The 22327-nt window shown below is 37.2% G+C and overlaps 1 pseudogene; it reads right to left on the bottom strand.

The window, feature by feature from the left end:
- Nucleotides 1-22327, bottom strand: part of LOC142446125 (mitogen-activated protein kinase 6-like) — a 46859-nt pseudogene that overhangs the window by 11884 nt on the left and 12648 nt on the right.

Here is a 22327-nt window from a genome sequence, read left to right as displayed (position 1 = left end):
GAAAGCATAGTGATTAATCATAAAAACACTATGTAATTATATATTGCAAATATTTATTTCTAATTACAAATAAATGAAATTTTGTCTTGTAGCATGGGCAACAGTCTTCACGCTGGGTACACTTATGTGGGAGTAGCTGCATGTGGGCGTACCCGCCTGGAGACGGATAGAGGAGTAGTGTCTCAGTTCCTAAGACCATCGGAAATATCTGTTTTCCTATGGTCTTACATGACCCCTGTGAAAGGGTGGTTCTGCCCCTAAAGATGTCGTGACCCACGGGTTGAGAACCACTGTTTTAGATTGTTCTATTGCCTAAAACTAAGCAGAGTGAATCATAGTATAAGGAAAACTAAAGACAAGAATTATTATTTCCTGAGGTCTGTCAGCTCGTTTGTGACATTTCTGTTAAGGAGGTACGCCTTCCATTACTGGTTATCCTACTTGCCTTTCCCTCCATAATTCTCACTCCTCAATAGTGAACTCTGACTCAGTAGTGCTCTAAGACAGGGCATAGCAGCCCCTTTTGTTTTTGCAGAATTTAAATATTTACTGGAGCTCTGCCAAGTTCACAAGAGTCCCATTAGACCATCAACACGCAGATAATGTGAGCAAGACAGCTTTATCAGGCACTTTGACATTCTGCTTTGAGTGAGAAGCAACTCGGTGGTGCCTAAGGACAACAAGATGTGACGTTCGGGGGAGGCGGGGGGCGGGGGGCGGGGGACGGGGGAAGAAGAGGCTTTCTACTCCCATAACGACTACAATTTCAGAAATGCAAGGCAGTCCTTCCCTCTCCTACAGATCAAATTGTTATAGTTTCAAAGCAAATCTTATACCCACAATTACCTCCCAAGTTCAATGAACTCATTCCACTGCGTTTTTGTTTTTTGATTCAAGATAAACAGACTTTTGGGGGGTTTTTTTGGGTAAATTGTCTTCAATTGCTAAGTTAATTTTAATTTTTCTGTTTATTCTCATAGTATCTTTTATATGTTAGAAGAATGGCATGGTTTATAGATATGTCATTTAATCCTTACAAAACTAGACTTTATTTTTCTGTACTAATCTAATATTGATATAACAATTATATTTGAAAGACATGACTTAGTGAGTTTTTGTTTCCAAATTTTAAATAATAATTAAGTGGCATTGTCTTTTCATGCCAACCTCAATGCACTTTTCTATTTGGTTTGTTATATTTGAATGTAGTGGGCCTTTGGACCTTAGAGGAAATATCCTAAAAAGCAGTGCAAAAGCCAGTATTTTCTTCTTCTTAATTCAAAGTCATCTAATATTACATTCTTTATAGGTCTTCTTACTTCAGGAACTTGTGTTGATATTAAAGCATACTTTGGAGCTTACATTGTTCTAGCCTCACCAAAGATTTAAAAAACAGTAAATTAATTTATTCTCTTAGATATTTTCTAAATTTCTTAGTAGAAAAAAAGGCAATATTTGGATCTGGCCTGTTGCCTTGATTTATGAGAAAACAAGAGAATTAATTCTACAGAGTACATAAAGATGCTGATATTACTTCCTTAATGAGATACCAAATCAAACAAACAAACTCACTGCCACTGAAATAGAAAATGTAGCATGTTGTGGCATAGCAGATATTCTGTCACTTATATGGTAGACATAGGTCTCCTGTGGTGGACCTTATGTCGGTTATTTATAAGACTGGGATTTCTACTCCCACGAAGAATTAATACCTTGAACCTACAAGGACATCTACGCCCGATCCTACTGGGTCACTATGAGTGAGCACTGACTTGATAACAGTGAACTTGTGGTTATTTTTAAAATAATCTGAACATGGCTTCTAAAGGGAAGCAAGGAAAATGACTGTTAACAGATGTCCTATTTTGATGTAGCATCCATGTGCAAAGTGGGGCTACTGAGACTTTTGCAAAGAAAGACTCAGACCAGCAGTTGAAAGAAAAATAAACAAAAGTTGAGTCAATAAGAACTAATATTTATTTATAGCAATTCATTTTAATCAAAAGATTAAATTTGTAATCATTCTGGGAAGAAATGGTTTAGACACGATAATGTTTGACGTTACCCCGCCTCCTAGACGCTAGTTGGGTTTACTATTAGAGAAAGAACCAAACAATGCCAATAGCCATATAATCATCCAAATTGCAGGTTATAAATAAAATTAGGATTGATGGAATTGTAGGCCATACTCACTTGAAGAATAGAGCAAGATCGTGTAGATTCTTTCTCTGTGTATAACTGAAAAGTCTACCAATAGCCTGGTTCCCCTAGGAACAAGGTTCTATGATATTGTTAGTGACGCCCATTACTCCCGAGTTAGATCTCATTTGTGGAAGTGAGAAAAGGACAGCATACAGAAGCTGTTGCTGATAGTGTATGTCATGTCTCCTCCAGAGAGGAACCTTGTGCTGATGCTGTTTTTTGCTTTATCCTTTGCATCCTTCATAAATTTTCTGTTGATTAGGCTAATTGAATTATGGATTGTACTTTGTTGGTTTAACCCATTGTTGTGATGCATCAACTGTAGTTTTTTTCACTTAATTTTATTTTTATTTTACAGACAAATGTATAAACAACCCTCTTATTAATTTACATGTAAACATTGTTTTCCAATCTATAGGAAAGATAATTATTTTTATTATTTTTAATAATTAAATCATTTTATTGGCGGCTTTTACAACTCTTATCACAATCCACACATAGATCCATTGTGTCAAGCACTTTTGTACATTTGTTTCCCTCATCATTCTCAAAACATTTGCTTTGTACTTGAGCCCTTGGTATCAGCTCCTCACTTTCCCCCCTCCTCACTTGCCCCTCCCTCGTGAACCCTTGATAATTTATAAATTATTATTATTATGTCATATCATACTGAGAAACAACAAAGCCCACATGGAAGAGTCACATCAGCCTGTGAGATCACGTGGTATTGAAGGGATCAAGTATCAGGCATCCAGGACCAAAAAAATCATATTATTGTGAATGAAAGGAAGTGCAGAGTGGGGACCCAGGGCCCATCTGTGGGTAATTGGACATCCCCTTGCAGAAGGGTTACAGGGAAGAGACGAGCCAGTCAGGGTGCAGTGTAGCAATGATGAAACATACAATTTTCCTCTAGTTCTTAAATGCTTCCTCCTCCCCACTATAATGATCCCAATTCTACTTACAAATCTGGCTAGACCAGAGGATGTACACTGGTACAGATAGGAACTGGAAACACAGAGAATCCAGGACAGATGAACCCTTGGGACCAGTGGTGAGAGTGGCGATACCAGAAGGGGAGGGGAGGGTGGGTAGAAACGGGGAACAGATTATCAGGATCTACATATAGCTTCCTCCCCGGGGGATGGACAGCGGAGAAGTGGGTTAAGGGAGACATCGGATGGTGTAAGACATGACAACTGTAGATTTTACTTTGCTCCAGTCACCTAGGTAATTTATTAATTGGCTGTTTATCTAGTAGGGAAAGACATGTAAACAACTGCTTTAACTTTGCATTCAATGTGCTGGCCCTAACACCAGCACAGGATATCAAGGTTAGAAAAGAGAATTTATTTTTTCTTATTAAATCATTTATTCTTCTTACAGAGTCTGGTTTTAATAAATAGTGTGGTTAATTAACATTCATTTAATTGCATTGCTTGTCTCAGTCTATAAATTCTCAGAAGGAAGGAAAACTGTGAATATTTGCTTCTCTTGGTATACTGCAAAATTCTTTGAATATCAATTTATTCCAATTAGGTGCTTAACAAAATGTTTCATAAAGAAAAGTTTAATTATGTATAGAAGTAATTTAAATATCCAGGTTATTATGAGCTGATAATTTGACTTTCTTTAAAATTTAGTGTTCTTGACAGAAAGCAGACAATATTTTAAACATACTTTTGTGTATGCTATTTGATTCTACATTATCTCTTCCATCCAACATATCGCTATGGTGTATCCTACTGCAGGACTTACTTTAAATACAGAATTCCCTTCAGGGGCAAGCATTTTTGCTAAATGACAGACAGTACTAAGGGAAAGGGTACTTAATGAAATCTGAGTGCCAATCTTATGTTTCCATTACAGCAACGGTGCTCTGGGTCTACCTAATACAATGGGCAGTCTTCAGAAGCACACCACTGCAATTTAATAGACGAAACCTGCAGGTGTGGAACCCAAAACTCACATATGCCCAGCAAGAAAATATTTGGTAATGGATTGAAGTACATTTATGGTAAATCCTTTATCGATCCTAAATGTGGTCACTTCTGCCACAAAATATTGGGAATGGAGCTCTCCATTTAGGTTAGACATTAAGAGCAAAACTTTCTACTTTAGGGAAAATCTAAATGGTACATGCTCATAACTTCTGTGGAAGGATAGGCTTGTCATAAAAGTGAAATTTTAAGTAGCCTATAATTTCATGTAATGTGGAGTAGTTTTCCTGGAAAGGGTAATGTGACATTTGCTATTGTTATCGATTTCCACTAGTCAACCACTCTATCCCTGCACCCCACCTGAGACCCCAAAACTCAGAGTTCTTACCAGGTGCATGATATTTCCTCTACTAAAGTTGAGGTGTAACCCATCTATGCTTTCTCTAATTAAAGAATAATTAAAACAAAGATTAATAAAGAATCTAGTGATACAATAATTCAAATAAATACTCAGAAAATCCATCTCCTAGGGACATACCTAAAAGAATTGAAAGCAAGAACACAATCAGATACCGGTACACCAAATTCATTGCAGCATTGTTCACAATAGTGGAGAAAGAGGAACAACCTAAATTCTATCCACAAATGAATGGATAAGAAAAATGTGTTAAATATACTACATATTCAGTAGAAAATGACTTATCCATAAAGATAAGTGAAGTCATAATACATACTACAACATAGATGAATGTTAAAAACATTGTACTGATAGAAATAAATAATTTACAAAAGATATATATGTTTTTATTTTACCAGTTTTATTGACATGTAATTCAATTATCACACAATCCTCCTGATGAAGATCAAGGATTTCAACCTTCATTGTGGATTATAAGTCATTGGAAAGAAAATCAAAATCCACATAACTTGACCCATAGATACCATAATGATAAACAGAGAGAAGATTGAAGTTGTCATTGGTTTTGTCTTGCTTGGACCCATAATCAACACTCATGGAATCAGGTGATTGTCAAGAGACTAAAGGAGTCTCTCCCTCCTTTCTCTTTCACTCTATTCCTAGATTTCATCAGCGCTCTCTCTCTCTCTCTCTCTCTCTCTCTCTCTCTCTCTCTCTCTCTCTCTTGCACGCGCTCTCTCTCTCTTCTTTTCCTCTTTCAAACCATGCATTATAACTTTGGGAAAAAACTCCAAAAAAATAGAAAAAGATAAAATGACTCATTACATTTGATAAATCTTCTGCACAAGGCCTCTTTAAAGTGTGGAACAATATGGATGTTATTTTAAGGACTAAGGTGCACCTGACCTAGCCAGGATATCTTCAATTTCCTCACATGCATGTGAAAGCTGGACGTTAAATATGGAAGACCAAAGAAAAATTGATGCATTTGCATGATGGGGCTGGAGAAAAAATGTAAAGGACCATGAACTACCAAAAAAGCAAACAACTTTTTTTTTGGAATAATCCTATGCAATGTTCCTTCGAAACAAAGATCGCGAGACTTTGTCTAATGTACTTTGGTCCTGTTGTCAGGAGAGGTCCGTCCCTGGGGAAAGTCATCATGTTCGGTAAAGCAGAGGGACATTGGAAAAGAAGAATCTCCTTGACAAGTTGGGGTGACACCGTGGCTGCATCGATGGACTGAAATATAAGAAAACTTGTGAAGATGGAACAAGAGCTCACAGTGCTGTGTTCTGATGCACATAGGATAGCTCTGGGTCAGAAATGCTTGATGGCACCTAACAACAAACTCGGCACTTTCAACATATTAAAAAGAGTTGTGCAGGCATCCCCGCAATCAGTTGTAGAATGTTTTCTTCTTTCTTGTACTCATCGTTATTACCTCCCCTTTTCCCTCTGACCTCCTGGACCATATCCCAAAAAACTATCAAATTACTGTCACGATAGTTTTATGCATCCTGGTTTCATAGAAGGAGTCTTGGTGGTACAGTGGTTATGCACTGGGCTGAAGTCCGCATGGGCAGCAGTTTGAAATCACTAACTGCTCCACAGAGAAAACTGAGATTTCTACTTTTGTACATAGTTACAATCTTAGACAACCACAGCAGGGCTGCTATGAGTTGACATTAACTCAATTGCATTGGGTGAGTGTTTCATCTAAAGAAAAACATACAAAAATATGATTTTTGATCTCATTGACCAAGGGAGGGAGGGAGGAAAATGAGGCACTGATACCAAGGGCCCAAGTAGAAAGAAAATATTATGAGAATGATGATGGCAACAAATATACAAATGTGCTTGGCACAATGGATGGATGTATGGATTGTGATAAGAGTTGTAGGGCCCCCAATAAAATGATTTATTAAAAATTTTAAGGAATTGCTGGAAGAAGCAAAAAATTTGGGAAAACTAAGTGATTAAAAATAGAAAATTGATAGTGGTCATAGTTGCAAAACATAATATAGTGCCACTAAATTACACATTTAAAAATGTGGAAGTCACTAAAGTTTTATATATATATAGCACATTTTTAAAAATATAGAAATGAAATACTGATCCATATTACAATATGGATAAACTTCATAAACATTATGATGGGAGAAAGAAGTCACAAAAGATCACATATCATATGATCCCATTAATCTAAAATATCCATAATACACAAGTCCATAGAGGCAAAACATAGATTAGTGATTGCCGAGGGAAGGAGGAGAAGATGGGGAGAATGGAAAATGATGGCTAATGGGCCTGAGGTTTGCTTTCGGCATGATTACACTTTCCTAAAATTGATCGTGGGGATGGTGGCACAATTCTATTAATAGCCTCAGAAATATTGAATTGTACACTTCGATCTGATCAATTTTATCTTATGTAATCCCTAATTTAATAGCAATTTTGAAATATGAAGGATCTAGCCATTAACTAATTTCAAAGTATTTTTAAATTTATAAAATAATCATTTTAAAGTGACTGAATACTTGGAGTGGATCTGCCGACCCACCAATAGTATGTACAGCTATGCGGTGCTGTGCTGCTTAAGGAGGAGCGCTGGCGGCACCCTTGGCTGCTAACCAGGCATTTCAAACTCTCCAGTGGCCCCCTGTGGGGTAAAAGACCAAGGGTGATTTGCTCCCATAAATACTACAGCTCCGGAAACCCAGTGAGGTGACTCCATTCTGTCGCATTGAAGGGCTGTGCATCAATCTACTCAGCAGCACCCAGCCTTGGCAAACAATAAACCCACCTAGCTACCAAAGGGGGGCTTTTATACTAAATGTGATATCAAGTGCCTAATGGAACTCTGAAAGAGCTAGTGATTTGACTCATCAGTCAGCCTCCACCCAATATGCAGCTTTTTTTTTTTTTGCATTGTCTGCGATGGAGTGCTAGTCTGAGTTCTTCTCGTTTGATTTCCCTGACAATATTTCTTGGGGACAAAGCTGGATACAGTAATTTTCAGAATAATAATTTGGTTTCCCTTATCAATGTTTACTCTACCCTTGCATTTGATTATGAAAAGGATTTACTTGGACAGAATAATGTAACCTAGTACTGTTCTGCAATTATATTAGATAAGAGGTCAGGGGAAAATAGACATGGTGAGTTTTAAGAAAGCTAGTTTGTCTTCCCAGGAAGAAAATCAGAACTTTACATATAACATTTATATATTAAGAAATAGAAGAAAATCTTGTTTTTTAAAAAATATATGTATTTCTAAAAGAAATGGCTTTTGTGCGTGGGAAATGAGGGACTTTGATTCCCGGTATTAAAATTATCTGAATTTTAAAATAGTTGAATATTTACTAGGTTCTTCTGGTACAGTAACTATGCATTTTGCTCATCTTCTTTTTAAATGTTTCCTGCATCATTCAATATTTTGTCTATAGAATCTTTCAATATTGCAATATTGAACGTTTTCTTGATTTCTTTCCATTTTCCGATATGTTGGCCATGGTCTTCCTTTTTGGTGTTGCAACTCCCATAATATGCACATTGCATTCGACTATTGGCCTTTTTTTTGCTCAAGCTGCACTTTGAAATTTTCTGGTAAGTTCTTTGATTTCATAATTTCTTCCATTTTTCTGAGCTACTCGATCCTTAAAAAAGTTTCAGGATCTCTTTAGACACCACTTTGATCCATCCTTTCGTTCCTTTCTTTTTGTACAAGGTTGTCAAAGTCATCCCACAACTCGTTGGGTCTTCGATCATTGGAGTTCAACACATAAAATCTGTTCTGGAAATGATCGAGTGTGGGTGTACTCAGGGTTGTATTTTGAGTCTCATGGGCTTGTTTTAATTTTTCTCAACCTGAACTTAAAATGGAGCAATTGAGGCGGAACTGTTCCACGGTTGACCTTTGTCCTCATTGAGCTTCTACACTGTCTCTTCCCACAGATTTAGTCAGTTTGATTTCTGTGTATTCCAGCTGGAGAAGTCCACATATATATATCCACTATTTGTTAAGGTGAGAAAAGCATTTGTGACAAAGAAATAATTGGTCTTGCCAAATTCTATCGTGTGGTCTCAGCTTCATTTCTATAAACAAAGCCATACTTTCCAGCTACTGTTCTTTTTCTTGTGTTTCTCAAATTTTGTATTCCCACCTCACCTCCATATGAGTGCATCTTGACTGCATGTGTGAAGTCATGTTCAGACGGTCGTGATTGTTGTTAGGTGCCAGCATATTGGCTCCAATTCATGGAGACCCTACGCGAAACAAAACAAAACTCTACCTGGTCCAGTGACGTCCTCACTTTACCGAACACGATGCCCTTCTTCAGGGACTAATCTCTCCTGACAATATGGCCACATATATAAGATGAAGGCTTGCCATCCTAGCCTCTAACGAACACTCTGTCCTTAGTGCCTCCAGCATAGATTTGTTTGTCCTTTTAGTAGTCCAGGGTACTTCCAATATTCTTTTCCAGCCCCACAATCCAAATGCACTGATTCTTTTTTACCCTGCCTTATTTAATGGCCAGCTTTCACTTGCATAGGAGGCAATAAGAACACCAGGCCTTAAAGAGCACCATGAAGGGGAACCTTTATCCTCAAGGTAACATCCTTTCTGTCTAACACTCTAAAAGGTCTTGTGCAGCAGATTCGCTTAATGCAACTTGTCTTTCGATCTCTTGAATTCTGATGTCAAGAGCATTGATTGCGGATCCAAGCAAGACCAAATTCTTGACGACTTCAACTTTTTCTCCATGTGTCATGATGTTACCTGTGGGTTCAACTGTGAGTATTGTGATCTTCCTTATAGTGAGCAGTAATCCACTGACACCTACAACCCGAAGCAATTGCATCAATTCCTCCGCACTTTCAGCAACCAAGTTTGTGCAATTTGCATATTGCATATTGTTAATAATCCTTCTGCCAATCCTAATGCCAGATTCTTCTTTGTAAATTCCACCACTTATCTTTCAGTTTGTTATACTATGTTTTTTTGTGTGTTGCTGTGATTCTAGAAGCTATGTCACTGGTATTTCAAAAGCCAGTAAGGTCGCACACAGAGAATAGGTTTCAGCAGGACTTCCAGACTAAGAAGAGACAATGAAGAAGGATTTGGCTCCCCATTTCAAATGAGGAAGCTGCTGAAATTTTTATGCATAGCTCACAGCATTATCAAATACTGAGAACCCTAAACAAGGGAAGCAAAGCATTTCAGATAAAAGATATTGGTAAAATATTTCCATTTCTGTGTCACTAGATTTCATGATAGTGGTGTAAATTTGCATGCGTTGTACTGACTAGATTCCTTGTAAGTGGATACAGATAGTATTTTATTTCAAGATAGATCTTGAACCGGTCTTTTTGACCAAAATGACTAATACCCACCCACTTCAGCTCAATAATATCTAAAATATCAATCTTTATGTGTTAAATTTAGTTTTTAGTGATTTCCAATTTCCCTTGATTCATACATTGTCCACTCCAACTTCCATTTACTAATAGATGTTTGCAGCTATATCTTATTTTGAGCCATGCCTCATTAACAATTGACAGTCTTAAAGGTTTTACTTTAAAGGCCATGCAGCATCCATGGAGAACCCAGCTCTTGCCCAGTCATATTGTGAGAATTCTCCAACCCAAGGGGCTCATCTTCTGGCACTTTCTCTGACAGTATTCTGCTTCTTCCTGAGATTTTCTTTATCTGGCAATATTTTATTGCGACCCATAAGGCTTTCCATGGCTAATTCTTCAACCTAGCTTTCTTCTTTGTAGTCTGTTCTTAGTTTGGAAGCTCTGCTGAAGCCTGTTTACATTCACTGACCCTGCTGGTATGTGATCTACCAGCGATGGAGCTTCCAGCAGCAGAACAATGGAAAAGTCACCAAAGTATGACAAACAGACAAGTGGTTGCAACAAGAACTTCTGTAACTGATTGAAGGATTCTCACTACTCATCTGTCCATTTGTGTTACTGTGGGAGTTTGCATGATGCTGTAATGCTGAAAGATATACCAGCAGCATTTCCACCAGCAGTGATGAGTGGGTTTTAAGACTTCAAGACTAAGAACAAACGGGAGGAAAAAAATAGGTGGTCCAATGCTAAGGGATTAGTGATAGAAAACTTTATAAATAGCAGTGAAACATTTTCTGATACAGTGCCTGACATTGAACCCCAGAGTGGAAGGCACTCACAAATTGATTGGGGAAGAGCTGCTTCTTAAAATAGAGGAGGCTCTAAGATCATGGTTGGAGATCTAGGGCCTTTCATTTGTTGATGGGGAATGACTCAACATGAGAAGAAACAGCTGCAAGCAACCATTAGTAAATGGAATGTGAAATGTACGAAGCATGACTAGAGAAGAAGTAGAAGTTATCAAAAATGCAATGGAACACATAAAGATTGATATGATACCCTGAGCTGAAATGGACTGGTATTGGCTATTTCAAATCAGACAATCATGTGTTTTAATACAGCAAGAAGGACAAATTCCAAGAAATGACTACATATTAATCAGCAAAACATTTCAAGGTTTTTCTGGAAGTACAATCTAGGATACATGCTTTAGGAAAAGATCTGTATGCCTGAGGTTGTGGCATGGCAGCCACAGCTGATTTCCTCTGGCTGTACAAGCGAAAGGAGATTCCAACTCCAGCCCCACCCAAGGCTGACAAAAACCAAACCAGCTCATCGCCACCAAGTCGATGCTGACCCAGTCCCCAACTCACCACCACGATGGCACCAGGGATCTTAAGATAGATACCACGAAGAAATATGCCTTGGCCCTCTATCCTCCTTTACCACATTTGACACAAACTGTTCCTTCAAGCATATTGTTGGGAGAGACCAGTCCCTAGAGGATGAAATCACGCTTGTACTGTGAAAAAGAGCAAGATCCAGTATGTAATAGATCAATACAATGGCTACCTAAACATTTTCAAACATAGCAACAATTGTGAGGGCCGTGCAGAACCAGGGAAGTTTCGTTCTGCTGTGCATAAGGTCACTATGAGTTGTAACTGATTCAACATCACCTGATAACAATAACAACATGGAAAGATATGATAGAAAAGCTCAATATTATCTGTCAAAACAGGCCCAGGCTAAGGAATAGGCTTGTGTTAACTTGAATGAGGGGGAAGAAATACACAACAAAAAGGAGTCAGCAGTAAGTGAAGGAGGCAGAGGAAGATACCTGGAGTAGTGCAAGAATGAATCCAACCTAGAAAAATGTTGTTATATACACAATACTACAATGATGCTAACTGATGAAGAGATGCCAGGATAGACATGCAACGTGAAAGGGGTGAGAAAGGGAGTAAGAATATACAAACATTATATTTATAAATCACATATATGTGACAGAATAAATTTATATATGCATATACCTTTGCTATAAATATATCCATGAGTGTGGTTGAACATACAGGGGAAACAGTTATAAAAACATCTAAAACATCTAAGACATAACCAAAGACCTTAAGAAAATGGGTTGCTAGGCCTAAGTCTCAGGCCCATGGTCTTGGTGTTCACCAAAGTCAATTGACTTAACATAGTTTCCAAAGACAATGTTCTACATTATACATGGCTGAGTAGTGACTGAGGTCTTAAAAACTCACAAACAGCTATCTAAGGTGGAACAATTAGTCTGTCTCTATCTCGAGGAAAAAGGAGTGGAGAAAAAAATCTCAGATTCAAAGAAGCAATTATTCTGGTAGACTAATGCATTATACTAACATCAATACAAAAACCCTGATACCAAGAGAAAGAGATCATATTTGAAAGTCCTTAACTGACTTGGAGAGAAATATGAAACTCATATCATAAAATATTAAATTAAAAATATCACTATTCATGGTTGAATAGAGACTGTTTTAAAAAAAGACACTGGTTTAAAAAAAAATAAAAAGACACTTCTGGCCTTTTGGCATCCTTCAGGACTGGAAACGAAATCTCCCCCATGGCTCACTTCTCAGCCAAATAACAGACAGATCTGGGGAGATAAACACTCAGGACAAAAGCACACCGTAGACTAAGCAGTCATTTTCGATCAAAGGGCAGTTTTAGCCCAAGGACAAAGCTCTGCAAGGTTAGGCAAGAAGGAATGGTAGAAAGAAACGTCAAGAGAAATCAGGATAATTGCTGTTACCTTGTGAAGATTGTAATCAATGGTACAAACCAAAATGGATATAAATTATTGAGTGGAAAATGATCTGCTCTGTACACTTTCACCCAATTCATAATAAAAAGTTGAAACAACACTAATGGCCACAACACCAAAGCAAACAAGTAAACAACAAAGGTAAATACTGCTCTAGGCTCAATCCCAGTTTAATAACATGAAATACATAGTGACATATATAATCCCAATAATAAAAGTCACTACTGTTATTTACTGAGATTATAATAACAGAAATCATAATGAACAGGCTAGGGTAGTCAAGTAGGAGTATACACATGGTCATATGTTGATTTTGGAAATTATATTTCCTTGTACATATTTGTATGTTCTGGAAATATAGTCAGTCATGTATATAGCAGAGCAAATGGGGCAAAGGTATCAAAACTTCTTATCCATAACCAAACCTCTTGCTTTTCAGAAACAAAGTTACTGGAGACATTAAAGCTAATTGATGTAACATAGAACACAAAGAAAATGTCCTACCTCCTTCTTTGTTGAATAATCCCTGTTGTCTTGAAAGTTCTTGAACGACCAGGTAAAGTGTAACTTTTAGTCTAGAACAAGGAATTGTGTAAAAAAATGTGAACCATAGAAATAAAAGAAACAATGGACCACAGAAACTCAGCCTCTACAACCTGGAGATCAGAAGAACTAGTTCAGTGGTTCTTAACCTTCCTAAGGCTGCAACCCCTTAATACCGTTCCTCATGTTGTGGTGATCCCCAACCATAAAATTATTTTCATTGCTATTTCATAACTGTAATTTTGCTACTGTTATGAATCATAAAGTAAATATCTGATATTCAGGATATATTTTTCTCGTTCCAAATTGAACATAATGAAAGCATAGTGATTAATGACAAGAGCAATATGTAATTATATATTGTGAAATATTTATTTCTAATGACAAATAAATGAAATTTTGTCTTGAAGCATGGTGTAGCATGAGTAACAAACTTAATTTAATATAACAATAGTAAGCTACATTGCTACATTTTGCGACAGTATGTTTAAAAAGCTGTCAGCAAGAAGGTTGAGATAACTTCTTTCTCACCAGATCAGAATTTCTCAGGACAGTCTTTGCAAGAGCACAATGATCATCTTCCACAACAAGCCTACTTCTGTATTTAGACTTCGTAACCAACAAGTTGGAAAACTCTGTTTCACAAAAATATGTTGTTGGAAATGAAAGAAGGTGCAGTACAGTCTCAGACAGAACAGGGTATGACTGCAATCACTTGATCCAGAATTTTGTAACTGGCATTGTAGAGAAATCAGTTCTCGCTGCATCACTGTTAATAAGTTCAATGAACTCCTCTAGTACTATCTCAGGAACATTTTCAACTTTGACTGTGAATGGGCTTCTGACAAGTGCAAATGCGGTGTCAGGTAGATTTGGCAAGTATGATGAAATTTCATCTGCAAGCATTGTAAATGTTCTTTCACAGAAATTATCATCATAATCCTTTCATCTGGTTCAATGTCATGTTCCTCAAAGAAAGCAGATAAGGTAGCAACATATAAATTTTATTTTCAGCCAATTTCCTTTGTCAAAGCTGGAGTTTCATTTGGAATTATCAGATCTTTTCAGACAAATGAAAGCATGTTGCATTTGGTCCTTGCAGTGATACATTTAACTCATTCAAAATGGCAAAGATGTCAACCAAGTAAGCGATTTTCTGCAGTTCACATTTATGAAAAGTGCCTTGAACTTCAGTCTTGCTTTCTGATAAAAAAAAAACTGTTTTGAGTTCATCACGAAGCTCAAAAACACATTTTAAAACTTTTCCTCTCAACAACCATCTCACTTCAGTGTGAAATAGCAGAGCATTATTCAGTGCATTCAACTCATTGCATAGTTGCGAAAACAGTCAACTGTTTAAAGTGCTTGTCTTTATAAAATTGACAGAATTTATGACACTTTTCATTACTTCTTGTAACTCTTGTGGCACATCCTCATTGCTAATATTTGCCAATGAATCATACGGTGAGTTCCGATGACTTTTGGTGACTCCTTCAGTACCAAATGTTGAAATCCAGATCAACATCCTAGCATAGCTGGAGAACCTTCACTGCAAACGCCACAAACCTTTTCCAAGAGATATTATGCTCTTTCAGAAATGAGCCAACTGTGTCAAATACATTATGTGCAGTAGTTGTCGTTTCAGGAGGTGTTTTAAAAAGAAACTTACCTTTAAAGTCGCCATCGTTAATATACCTCACATAAACCAATAACTGTGAACAGTTTGCGACATCTGTAAATTCATCAAGCTAGATGCTAAACATTGGAAGTGGAACAGATTTAATTTCCTGGATTACCTGATCAAGAATATCAGCAGATATGTCATCTATTCTTCTGTGGACAGTGTCATTAGATAAGGAAATTAAACTCAATTTAGTAACAAATTCGTCTCTGATCATAACTCGAACAATGTCTTTGGCCGCTGACATGAGTAAATCCTCAGCGATGGTGTGAGGTTTCATAGCTCTGGAGATTCTGAGTGCCACCAAATATGAAGCTTCAACATCAGCTACATTTTGTTTGTGGTACTTCCCACCAGTGTCAAGTCTGGCTTTCTTGAATCCATCAGCTTTACTTCTAAAATAGTTGGTATCCTTGCCAGCAAATCTTGGATGCTTGCAATCAAAATGGCATTTTAGTTTGTTCGACTTCATAGATTTGGTGTATCAGACTTCACAACAAATAGCACATTGCGGTGTCAATTCCTGTTGTAATTATTGAGGTAAAATAATACTGTAAAAGACCCTCATTTTATTTTATTTTCTTAATGTTTTTCTCTACATGATCCATTCTCATGGGATGGTTTGCTAATGAAAATAATATATAACCATAGCTTTAATAATACAAAAGATGATACATGATGTAGTTCATTCAATACAGTTCATTAAAGTTTCTTATGATTTACCATTCTCTGTGTTGATTTTTTACATACCTGTTACTATCACAGGGGAGCAGTATTTACATCAACCACAGCTAAATACAAAGAGACCAATCAGCACCCAGATTAAGTTCCCATGGTACAGATATATTTTTCTTTTTCAGTAGTTGATGATTTTACAGTACATAATTTTATATTTACCCGGTATTTATAATTCATGAAGTGCTGTTTTACCTCCAATACTGCTGCATTCATCAAAGTAGCTGCTTTCAACACAGAAGCTGCTTTCTACACCTGTGTGACTGGTCCACTTAAGAACATTGTGGTGCCAACCTATCCAATACACCTGTATTTGTACAGTGTGTATGTGATGGGGTTGATGGTTCCTAAGACCATTAGAAAGATGTATTTTTTGATGGTCTTAGGTGGCCCCTGTGAAAGGGTCATTCAACCCCCAAAGGGGTCACAACCCACAAGTTGAAAATCACTTAACTAGTTGGTGCCCAGCTGCCCTGGGTAACTGCTATGAAAGGGATCACAATAGAAAGTTCTGGAGAGAATGTGAGAAATTTTATTAAAAATAATAAAACAGGCATCCTGGTGTGCTCCAGGACAGTGGTCCCCCTAAAACTATGACCTTTAGTCAAACTCAAAGCCTGGAATTCAACTCGTTTCTGTGTTTCAACCTTCAGCCCCACAATGACAGTTCTACAAAATTAATAATAATACCAGGAAGGCATGCACTCTTTGGATCAATCTACCACAGGGAAGAAAAAGGCCAGTGACAGAAAGTAAGAGTGCTATTTCATTATGGGGCTTTAATCAATATCACTAAGCAAAACATGTAAGAAGTATTGAATGGAAAATCATTCTTGTTCTGTGAATTTTCCCTCAAATTTCTCTTTCTCTCTCTCTCTCTCTCTCTCTCTCTCTCTCTCTCTCTCTCTCACACACACACACACACACACACACACACACACACACGTTTTAAAAGTAGAATATTACAAGCAAATCAAACTGCCCTATTTAACATGGTAAGATAATTTCCTCACAGCAACATATTTTCTGAGAACCTCCCACATAACTGGGTTTCAGATAGTTATTTGTGTCTCAACACCCTCTTGGAAAAACTATGACATCGTGCATTTGCATGACCACAGAGGAAAGACATTCCGGGAATGAGCTGCTGACATCTTGCATTACAGAGAAAACATATTTCCATTTGGGTATAGGGGGAAGCACAGGGGTGAAAAACTGCTGTAAAAAATGTGGAACAAAACTCTAAAAAATGTGGAACAAAACCCAAACTCACACAAGAGCTAAAAGACCAGGTTTAGTGATGGGAAAGACAGATGAGACTGAGATTTGGTCACCCATCTGATCGAGGACTGAATGCACCTCTGTAATAGAACAGCGAATCACTGAAGTGCAGCATCGACCCAAAGACAACATTAGAGAGTTGAGAGAGGCGGAGGAATGCAAACAGGAGCACGGGGAGCAAAGGGAATGGGGGTAGAACCTTGACTGGATTGCAGGGGATGCGGGGAAACCAAGTGTGTCTGGGTTGTTCAGCATAAACCTGATGATCTGATCTGTGAGTCTTCACCTAAACTACCATAGAATTAAAAGAAAGAAAACAACTTTAAAATTCAACGTGGATTCCGGACTCATGTCCAGAGTTAAAAGGGAGGAAAGGCCATGGTTTCAGGCTGCTCTTGTAACATATACTATCAAGGCCCCAGATTGTAGACTCTCCCATGGTACTAAGTGCCATTGTCTAAAGACACAATGTCCTCTCCCTTCCCTAAAAGCAGCAAAGGTAAACAAAGTCGCTGCTATCACCTAAGTGCATTTTACATTTTATATATTTGAATGAATACATGACAAATATGATCAGAAAGCACAGTTTTGCTGTTGTTGTTTTGTGTATTGATTTCTCCTTTCCATCCCGAGGGAACTCTTTGGAGGCTGCTTACTGACCTGAAAGCATCATTCATGTTTTGAGGTCCAATGAAGATGATCACTTTCAGAAACTCTACATCCCTAAGAAACTATTTTCTGTAACTGCAAGAAGTTATTCTAAGAATGCTAGAAATTATTGCCATGCAAATCCCCTTGATAACTAAAAATCCAGTGAGAACGCTGAAATTGAGAAGGGCACTGTAGATCACCGTTAGCTTCTTTATTCATTTCAGGGTTTTGTAGCTCGTTTCAATGGGGGTTTAAAAGAGCCTTTTTAAAATGCATATATAACAATAAAATGTCCTCTTTGTAATATCTCCTCTTGCTTATTTTATGTATTTACACTATAAAAGATAGACTCCAAAAAGGTAAATGAGCTGTAATGTAAAAATAAATACATATTTATAAAGCTTTTGCATGCTGTTTTCTATTTAACAGAAGAAAAATAAGATAGCAAATAATCTAAATTTCTCATATTCTTGGCAAACTTTAATCAGGCAGGGAACAATAATTTAGAACATTAAAAATAAAATTTACTGTGTATTTCGTATTATGAGGGGCTTCAATTTTTTTTGGAAAAAAATACATTATCTTTTCATTTTATTTTCAACGTACTTTTTGAAGTCCCCCTATGTTTCAGTGATTGGATTTTATCTAGTATCATACACACTTTTAATTATGTCAACAAGCAATACCTGCAAACCTTGGAGTAGACAGGTATTGGCATCTATAAATCATGTAAAAGTTACAACCCCACTATCATAGAGTTGATTTGCATTCATAATCAACTCATGTAGGGTTTCCAAGTATATAATTCTTTTTGAAACTGACAGCCTCATCCTTGTCCTGTGGAACTGCTGGTGGGTTTGAACCTCCAACCTTTTAATGAGCAGCCCAATGGCTCACCTACATTGCCACCAGTTTGAAAATCTTAATTAAGCATTTATAAATGCATGCTTGGTAAATGCAAAATATTTCTTTTTTATTGCCTCAATCTCTCATTCTATAAAATGTAATAACAGTAACTCAGCCTAAATTAATCTTCATGGTGCCATTAAGAAAAAGTTGCAATAAAATAGAGTTTTATCCATACCACTGTAATTAAAGTTCTAGAATTATAGACATGTTTATTTTTGAACCTTAATTTGAACTTTCATTCTTGCCTCCTCCCCAAAAAGAATAAAAATGAACCGTATCTTGATGAGAATAATATTCATTTTTAATAAGGGTAGGTCTAATCTAGACATGGCTAGTTGTTTCTTGGCTTTTAATATTCCTGTTTACACTTTCAGTTCTCTATTTTTGCTGATTACATGAAGCATGTAAATTTATGTTGATTTTTCCATTCACATTAAATGGAAATTTTCCAATTATTATCTTACTGCAGATAAAATATCTCTCTCTCTCTCTATCCCTCTCTCTCTCTTTCTCTCTCTCAGCAGTAAAGTCTTATTACTTACAAGTCAGCCCTCCTCCTTTCATCCCTTGAGCATATTTTCTGGCAATAAGGTTGCTTTATGTTTTGATTGAATTTCAGCAAGAAAGAGAAGGCTTTAGTTGTGTTACCTGTATGTCATCAATATGAACTCTTGATAAATCTAGTTTCATTGATTTTAGTAACTTAATAAGCAAAAACAAATATAGAAAATATTTCCTGGTTGATATTCTACTGACTGTTTTACTTTCTAAAAGTTTGTGTCTTTTTCTCTTTGTTATCATCTTTTTTGAAGTCTTAGTCAATCACACTAGAGTTCAATCTTCAGAAAACCAAATTTCAGAGTTTATTTGAGGGAGAAATGTGGTATTATGGTGAGTATTAACAGATAAATATATTTTACCTTTCTTTAGCCATTCAGTTTAGATTATTAACTAGGAAACTATTAGCATATACAGATTATTTAAAACACTGAATTTCAGGTCTTCAGGATAGATGTGATCTTTACAAGGAAAAGTAAAGTAGAATAATTTCTAAACATTTAACGGCACTCCGATAAATTCTGCTCTCACTTTGACACCTTACTCCTAATAACAAAATAATAGAATTTTCTTCAAGAGAAGATAGAGCCAACCATAATAAAAGCAGAAATTGCTAAGCCAATTTTAAGTAGTCAATCTAATTCAGTTATGTTATTTTTCTCTTTCAGGGGTATAAAATGTAACTTCTATAACTGCTTTATTGCATTCTTTCAGATTCACAAGTTCCCATCAATATACCAATCTCTATTTAACTTATTATTATTGTGTCTGATTTTTAAATTGTGTTTTTAATACTAGGACCTTAAACTTGTGTAGAACTTTACAGATGCAGATGCAATTTGACATCTAGTTATTTCATGGGAACCACACTGCAACCCTGTGATGAATTTAGTTATCACATTGTTAATCCCATGACAAAATGAATTATTTAAATATGAACTCAGTAACTGGTATTTTAAAATTATCTCAGGTTCATGGAGTTGGGACAGAGGGAGGAGAGTTAAAGAGGATAAATTCTTGAACTGATCACAATGTGATGATGGAATTCAATTTTGCCAGTACCTATGGGTCAGCCATAGAACACTGAACATATTTATTCTCTCATTCTATTGGTCAATGGCTTCCTTATCATTCTTACCCTTAAACTTCCAACTTGTATGTAATGAAGTTTAATTGTTGTTGTAAAAAAAAATTATTGTTGTTGACAGTCCAGTCAGTTCTGACTCAGAGCTATGCTGTGTAACACAGAATGAACCCCTGACTGATCCAATGCCACCCTCAATATTGTTCTTGTGTTTGTTTTTATGTTCTTGCAGCCACTGGGTCAATCATCTCATGGAGGGCCTTCCTCTTTTCTGCTGCCCCTCCACTTGACCAAGCATGATGCCCTTCCCTGGGGAGTAGTCTCTCCAAAACACATGTCTAAAGTACTTGAGATAAAGTCCCCATTCTTGCCTCTAAGGAGCATTCTGATTGTACTTCTTCCAAGGCAGATTTTTTGTTGTTGTTCTTTGGCAGTCCATGGGACCTTCAACATTCTTCCCCAACATCATAGGTCAAATACATTAACTTTTTTTCAGTCTTACTTATTCAATGTCCAACTTTCACATGCATATAAAGCAATGGAAAATACCATGGCTTGGGTTAGGCACACCTTAGTCCTCAGAGTAACACCTTTACTTTTCAACACTTTAAAGGGGTTTTATGCATCTGAGCAAGCAACATGGCAACCTTGACAAGTTCAATCTTCTCTCCATTTATCGTGCATGATGTTGCCTAGTACTCCAGTTGTGCTCATTTTTCATTTTTTTTTTTACCTTAAGTTACGGTACATGCTGCAGGTGGCAATCCTTGATCTTCATTAGTAAATGTTTCAATTCCTCATCACTTTCAGCAATCAAGGTTGTGTCATCTGAATATTATAAGTTGATACCAATTTTTTTCATCATATAGTTGAGCTTTTCTAATTTTTTGCTCAGCCTGGAGACTAATGAAGTATGGTCAGAGAATGCAAACCACACATTGATGATTCTAAACCATATAGCATGCTCTCATTCTGTCCACAAAACTGCCTTTTCATCCATGTACTGGCTCCACAGGAGGACAATGAAGTGTTCTGGACGTCCCATTCCTCTCAGGACCATCCATAGTTTGTTATGATCCACACAGTCAAATTCCTTTGCATAGTCCATGAGACACACACAAAGATCTCTCTGGTATGCTCAACTTTCAGCCGGGATCCATAGGTTCCTGCAATGACTCAGCACAACGTGGGAGAGAAATGCTGATGTCATCAATCAAGGCACCAGCTCCAAACAACCCTAAGTGGACCTGGTTACTGCAAGCAATGGCTAGAATAAAAGGAGGAACACAAGATATGTTTGAACACATAGCATTCCTAACCAGAACTTTCACAAAATGAAGAAACCAATCCCTTTTTCTAATTCCTGAGAGGAAACCAGGAATTAGTCTGGGTAAACTAGAGAAACAAATCCACAGGAACTCATATATGTAAAAATTTTATTTATAGGGTAAGTGTACATTCCAGAAAGCATCCCAACCAAGTCCAGTCGAAGCCCATAAGCCCAACTTCGCCCATATGTCCGACACTGAGGTACAAAGTCCTCATCAAACTCACAAAACACACACAATGATGCTGAATTCAGGAAGATCACAGGCCAGCGGGTAGAAAGTCTTTGCATCCAATGACAGTGTAAGCATCTCAGCACTGGCAGGGATCTCCACGCAGCTTCTCCAGAACCCAGGGCTGCATCAGATAAGTCCATTTGGTTTCTCCTCAGGGATGCCTCACAGGAAGTGAGCCTTGCCAGCTAAGGCAGCCGCACCCCAGTGGACCATCAGAGAGTGAGGGAGAAGCCAGAGAAACAGAAGGGCAAGGCTCACTGAGCCATTTATCTCTCTGTCCTTCAATTCATCCCACATGTGTTAATCAGCCAGGTTGGCACAATAAACCTTAACATTCTCACCCACCAAAAGAATTTCAGCACAATAGGATGCCACCTACATAAGCTTTCTAGAGTGGGGAAGAAGCAAAGGGTCTCAGCGAATGTACATGGACTCTAAATCCGGTGGTTTTCAAAATTCATCTTGGAAGTCACTTGAGAAAGTTGTTTTTCCCGATGATTCTCAGATTGCCTTTATAAATCACAATGATTATCTGTCTTACAAACACTTTGGGAGACTGAAAACATGTGATATTTATAAAAATACAAAGC

This window comes from Tenrec ecaudatus, chromosome 4, assembly GCF_050624435.1.
Source record: "Tenrec ecaudatus isolate mTenEca1 chromosome 4, mTenEca1.hap1, whole genome shotgun sequence".
Classification (NCBI taxonomy): Eukaryota; Metazoa; Chordata; class Mammalia; order Afrosoricida; family Tenrecidae; genus Tenrec; species Tenrec ecaudatus.
This window is presented reverse-complemented; position numbering and strand designations above follow the sequence as displayed.